The following is a 6,627-nucleotide window of genomic DNA, read 5'->3' on the forward strand; positions in this document are numbered from 1 at the left end:
GGATAGAAATTGTTCCACTTAAACGCGCGTCAGCCAAAACAGTCGCAGATGCATTCTTACACAGATACATTTTGAAATATCGTGCACCGATAAAAGTCATTAGCGATAACGGAAAACAATTCATTAGTCAAATATTTAAAAACATATGCAATGGACTTGGCATACGCCATATCAAAATGGTTCCGTATAGACCACAGGCTAACATAGCAGAAAGAGTTAATAAAAACATAGTAAAAATAATTCGCAGTTACGTGAGCACACATCACAAGCGCTGGGATGGCTACATAAATGAATTAGCTTATGCTTTAAGAACGGCACATCATGATACTACGCGAAAAACTCCAGCAGAATTATTTTTAGGCCGAAAATTAATTACGCCTTTAGATAAATTATTATTTGTGCAACAAAGAGAGCAGGAGTTTAAACAAAAAGATGTGCAAAAGTTGATTGATCAGGCGCTTAAAACCTCGGATACGGCAAGAAATAGGCAGAAACTATATTACGATAGAAAACGACGTGAAGCAGATTTTAAAGTTGGGGATAAAGTATTGAACCGGAAATTTTCTTTATCAAGTGCCCCAGACAATTTTATGGCAAAGCTAGCTCCAAAGTTTGAAGGCCCCTATGTAATTCAGGAAATCAAAGGAGTAGTCTTATATCTTAAGAACGAGAGAGGGGAAATCTGTAAAGCAAATCCCGACCAGGTGAAAAAATACTATAATCCAAATGATTTTGAAATCCTTAAAAGTTTCTTGCAGGACTCAAGTCTAAACGAAGTAGAAGATCCAGAGACTACAACAACTATTCCACCACCCAAGAAACAGAGAACTGAAGAGAGACCTAGCACTTCTACAACCCGGACGTCGGTATCAAAAAGAAAAAATAATTTTCAAACTCCAGCTTTTAAGAAAAACAAAAATACAGATGCACCGGGTAAAGAAACCGTGGTAAAGAGAAAAACACCACCTACAAAGGATAACAGGAGAAATTACACATCAAGGAGAACGCGCACACGGCCACAGAGTCAGGTGCCAGCAAGGTCGCCGTTCCGGAAACTGAAACGCCAACAGGAGGCACAAAAGTACGAGGAACAGAAGAAATTCAAGAAGGATTCCAGACCGGAGGACGTCAAGACCAGCCGTCCCAGGGAGAAACGGAAAGGACAACAACCAGACGATTACTCCGCCAATAGGCCAGCATGTAGAGGACGCAAAAGAAAAAGCAACGTGGACGACACTCGGAGATCAATAAGGAGAAGATTGACATCCATGAAACCTCTAACTTGGGATCAATTTTGCCAAAAACGGATGACGGAGTTTCAAGCATCGAAAACTCAAAGATAAGTTAAAACCTTCTATAAATTTTTTTCTCTTTTGTTCCGAAATGTTATGCATAAGTACGAAGTTCTATGTTTTGACGAAAGTCAATATGTCTCGGTTTAGACTTAGTTTTGTTTTACTTTATTTAGCTAAGGCAAAAGTATTATTTTCTTTAAGTGTAAAAGCTAAAAACAAGCATTTTCTGTTGGTCGAAAGACTAATTCTGTTATGTTAAAGCCAAAATTTGGCCGAAGATAAAAATAACTTCGTATTCTTGTATTAATAAGAATTTTACTTTCAGTGCCGCCAGCTTGGCGAAGAATGAGTAAAGTAAAAATTTATTTTCTCTTATTCATTTTATGGTAAATTGTAAAAAGCATATGTATTAAAATTTTGTAAATGTACGTAAATCCTTGAAGGTTATGTAAAAGTAGAATTTAGTGTAGAAGCATAAAATTGTAGATGCTAGAAGTGAATGCTTAAAAGCAATGAAGTCAAAATTTAAGTATTAAACTGTAAATTCATGCTTTAGAGCGAAAGCCTGCGTGTTTAAAGATGAATGAGGGGGAAGTTAGAATGAATGTGTTTTGTAGGGTTCTCCACCTACATTTGAATTTTTAAGAATATTAAAGTAGCTCATTGAGTTGTAGAATGTCGAGTAAGGTGTGTCTATTTGGTTGTTGAATTCTAACAAATCATGGTGGTTAGGGGAAGTGTTGTAAGACTAAAACACGAATATTCCCGTTTGACACCACACACGGTGGAGAGCCAGGGTAAAGTTAAATTAATGCTTGAAAAATTGAATGAATGTGAAGTAAGCAATAACTAAGAAAAACGAATCGTTTAAAAACAAAAATTTATTGTGTCAAGAAAGTGTAAATTATAATGTATTTAGAAAGATACTGATACTTATTCCTTCCAGATGCTGGAAGGAAAGACTAAGATTGATTGATGAAGTCCAGGAAAAGTTGCTGTAAGAAGAAAGTTTTAACGAGCAACAGAATTTTAGTATATAATTGTTACATAAGATTTTTTTTGTGTAAACGAAGTTCTCGCCAGTTAGTTCAGAATTAGAGAAACTTACAACAAGTCGTTTGTAGGACCTGCTTCCAAGTTTTCCAAATTCTGGCAGCGGCAAATGTAGGGTTTATATTTATTTTAACTAACATTTATTTTAAGTTTAAACTATCTTTCCTGTCAAGCCTTACTTTCCCCTGGAACTGCCAATGCCAGAATATGTAAATTTTAGTAGAACGCGCAAGGATTCAAATTATCAGCGGAAGTATTCTGATTTAAATAGAAGGAAACGAGTTCGGTGTGATATTCTTACTGCACGAGCGCGGAGGTAGTTAGCGAGAATTGAAGATCCCCGCGTTGCGGCCTATGTGCTTGGCGGGAAGTAGTGGTAATCGTTCCAGTGAGCTTCAAGTCTGCTGAATTAGCAGCGTTATTGTAAAACGCGGTGAGTTAGTTATTTTAGAGAGCCTCGTAGTTAGAATCTTGTCTTTACTTTCTTTTCAGGTTATTATTTTTATTTGACTGCCAAGTTGGCACAGTCTGTGAGCGTCAAAAGCACGCAATTGTAATTTTATTACGTTGAATAAAAAGGGACTTAAACCCTTCACAAGGCTCTATCTTTTTGACAAGTTTTCACAGTCACCTCTTGGTTGCGTGCAAGTTGGAGGCGCGCAACGTTATAAATGTATATTAATAAATGTATATTCGTAGCCATTGGCACAGATGATTATGTATACCTCATACTGCTGTGACTCTGTAACTCTTGAATTTTGAATTTAAATGCCACTGACATGTAGGGCACGCTGATGGAGAGGTTGAATACTTCCACTGGCCAGGCACTAATTCCGTTTAACAGTTCTCGCAATTACCTTAGGTCGGAAGCCTGTATCATGGCGAAAAGTATACATTTATATTGCAAAAACACTCGAGTTCCAGACACAAGAAAATATACGAGGGTTGGGGCAAAAGTCATGGGCACTATTTTTTTCTTGTAGATATGTGAACGGATCACAAAATGTATATGTGTCGTGTGGAAGTTCTGCAGGCATAGTGTGTATGCAGAACAACAGATGGCTCTGTGATAGCTGGCTCTGTGGTAGCGAGGGCTCTGAAATCAGTCAGTTGGTGAGTGCCGTGCGAGATGGAAGTAACCAGTGTTGAGCAGCGCGCTTACATCAAAATAGCCGTTCTCCGAGGGAGAAATGCGATGGAATGTCACAGTGAATTAGTAGAAGCCCTTGCGAATAATGCCCTACCATATCGTACAGTAGCACGGTGGGTAGGAAAGTTTCAGCAAGGACGTGTGTCAACCAGTAATGAGCAATGTTCGGGACGACCGGTGAGTGTGCGGACCGACTTGGCACGTGCCGTTCATCGAGCACCTCATGGATGAAGACAGACGATGGACGCTACTGTAGTTAGAGAGGGCAAGTGGCATCGAGAAACGCATTGTCCACAGGATATTGCGTAATGAGCTACAGCTACGTTTCTAGGTGGGTACCGCATGCACTGACGGAAATTCAAAGGTGGATTCGCTATGCAATATGCTCCGACCACTTTGCACGCTGGCAACAGGACGGCGATCAATTATTGTCACGAATAATCGCCATCGATGAATTTTGGGCCAGGGCATAGGAACCAGAACTGAAACGTCAGTCCGCGGAGTGGCGACAGCCTGGATCACCAAGGCAGCAGAAGGTCCGTCAGAATCCTTTCCCAGTCAAATTGATGGTGATCGTCGCGTATGACGTCAGGGGTGTCATTGTTTGCCACTTTGTTCCTCATGGCAGGACAGTGACCGCACAGTATTACAGGGACTTCCTGGTGCGACAGGTAAGTCGTGGCGTTCGGGATAAACGTCAAGATCTTGTGGACAGTGCAATAATTCTGCACGACAATGCAAGACCACATAAAGCAGAATGTGTACGGCAGCTACTCTGACGTTGGGGATGAGAAGAATCGGATCACTCACCGTACTCTCCTGACCTTTCGCCCTATGACTTTGATCTCATTCTCAAGATTAAGGAACCAATACGTGGTAGGCAGTTTGCAACACGAGAGGACATTGCTAATGCTGTACGCCAACAGATGACCCGATTCACACATGGTGCGGCAAATGCTGAGGCTGATGGTATTTAGCGCCTCCGACATCGTTGGCAGCGTGTGGTGACAGTAGCAGGGGACTACATTGAGGGTCTTTAGGCCCAGGTTTCTCATGTCAACTTTATGTGTATTCTGTTATCATTCTTTTGCACGGTAAAGGTCATATTGCCCTGTATACTACCGTAATAAATTCGTGTGTTACGATATTTCAGTGCTATTCATTGTCCACACATGTAATTAAGACATTGTCCTTTCGTCTGTATATGTCACATTTTCCAACCGGACTGGTATCTTCAAGAAAAAAAATAGCTGCCATGACTTTTGCCCCAACCTACGTATATCATCTAAATAACTGAGAATTTAAATGAAACATTAAGCAATTTAAATATAACATTATCCAAATTCAAAAGAAACAATATTTACCTTTTTTAGAAAATTATTCAATGGCCCCCTAAGAGAGCATATCATGCCTTCGTGAAGCATACCGGGAACTTAAGCACATTTTAAATCATTAAATTTGTGCACGGAAGTTGCTAGAATTACAAATTTTAACATAATAATTCAAAAATAATAAACAGCCATAAAAAGATATATTCAGAATACATATTTGTAAATTAACACTGAAGATTAACACTTTAGTTCTGAAGTTCTAAACTGTACAAAAGTTTTACAGGTAAGGTTGTAATAACTGATGACTCGGTTTTTACTTGCAAATCCTCTTCGAGATACAAAACGTAGGAAGTCAAGCAAAAAATGCATCTGGAATCATATTACTAACTAGTTCCAGATGAACACTTCTTGTAACAGCACAGATTATCAATAGAATACATTACTCATTTTTACTATCTTTCACAAATAACGGACCAGCATAATCGATTCCAATTACTGCAAATGCGGCTGATTGTTCCACTCGAAGAGCTGGTAATGGAGCAACCATCTGATCTTCTGAAGAAATGCTGAATCTTTTGCAAATAACATATTTACCCAGAAGATATTTTATAACTGTGTTTGGCCTTTAGTATCCAATATATTTCTCTCACCTGCACCAGCGTATGAGATACGCCGGAATGAAATACTTTATTATGGGATTCCCAAATCAGTAACTCAGTGAGTTTAGATTTTGACGGTAGTATAATAGGTATTCATCAGTAGATAAATGAGTTTCCTATCACTCGCAATAAATCTTCATAATTCAAAAATGGGTTTAAGCACAACAACTTAAAAGTCTTTTGGTAAAGGCTTGCCATTCTTCAAACAATTAATTTCCTCAGAGAAAACGTCCCTTTGAGCAGCTTTCATGTAAAGTCCGTTATGTTTATTAGGAGATTTTGACAGACACATAATGTTAGATTCTTCAGCAACATTTTCTCTGTATGAAACAACAGGATCGGTCTTTTTGAGAGGAATGCAAGCATGATCTTCATCCAGATCTTTCAAGCAAATTTCCAAGTGCAATTCACTAGCACCCGCAACAATATGCTCACAGATTCTTCTATAATACACTTGACCGTAGGATCTGATCTAGTTAACGTTTTAGACCTTCAACTAATTTTAGAAAATCAGAAGGATGCATGGACTCCACAGCAACTCTTACAACAGGACTCACAGACAACTTCATCACTCTCATGTATGTGCTTCTTTGAATGTTGTGATAGTACTAATTTTAACCAAATACTGAGCCACTCCAACTAGACTACAGATGTTACCACAAGGAACACTTTCAATGGGCTCTACGTATTGATCCATCATCAGCACAGTTCTTTGAACTGCTTTTTCTGCAAGATCATCTTTCTTGCCAGGTTTATGGTTTGGTCTTATAATCCTCACTTTCTGGCCAGAAGATGCAGTACCCGTATAAACACGACCAAAAGCATAGAAACGTCCTTTGTTATTAGTCGGTACCATTTTGGAAACATACATAATCATGTGACCATTGGGATCACAGTTTTTATAATACAGGAAACATAAATAATTTCTGTCATCTCTCGTGACTTAAATTTAAAGGAATGCCCGTGCAATATCTCCACAGAATCCAATTTTATGTTCCCTAAATTTCAAAATAATATCTAAGAGATTAGCATTTAAATTCTTTCCGAGAAGGAGACATTCATTAAGACTATTACAACTTCTTTGGTTACTACTGGCATCATAAACTACCCTAGGTTTAGTACTAGAAGTATCTTTCTTG

General features: G+C 38.7%; 1 pseudogene; it reads right to left on the reverse strand.

Moving 5' to 3' along the window:
* Positions 1 to 5,657: 5,657 nt before the first annotated feature.
* On the reverse strand, positions 5,658 to 6,359 carry LOC118199183 (elongation factor 2 pseudogene; annotated as a pseudogene).
* Between the last annotated feature and the right edge of the window lie 268 nt (positions 6,360 to 6,627).

This window comes from Stegodyphus dumicola, chromosome 1, assembly GCF_044657685.1.
Source record: "Stegodyphus dumicola isolate Sdum_Otavi_A_Nest chromosome 1, ASM4465768v1".
In the NCBI taxonomy this organism is placed as follows: domain Eukaryota; kingdom Metazoa; phylum Arthropoda; class Arachnida; order Araneae; family Eresidae; genus Stegodyphus; species Stegodyphus dumicola.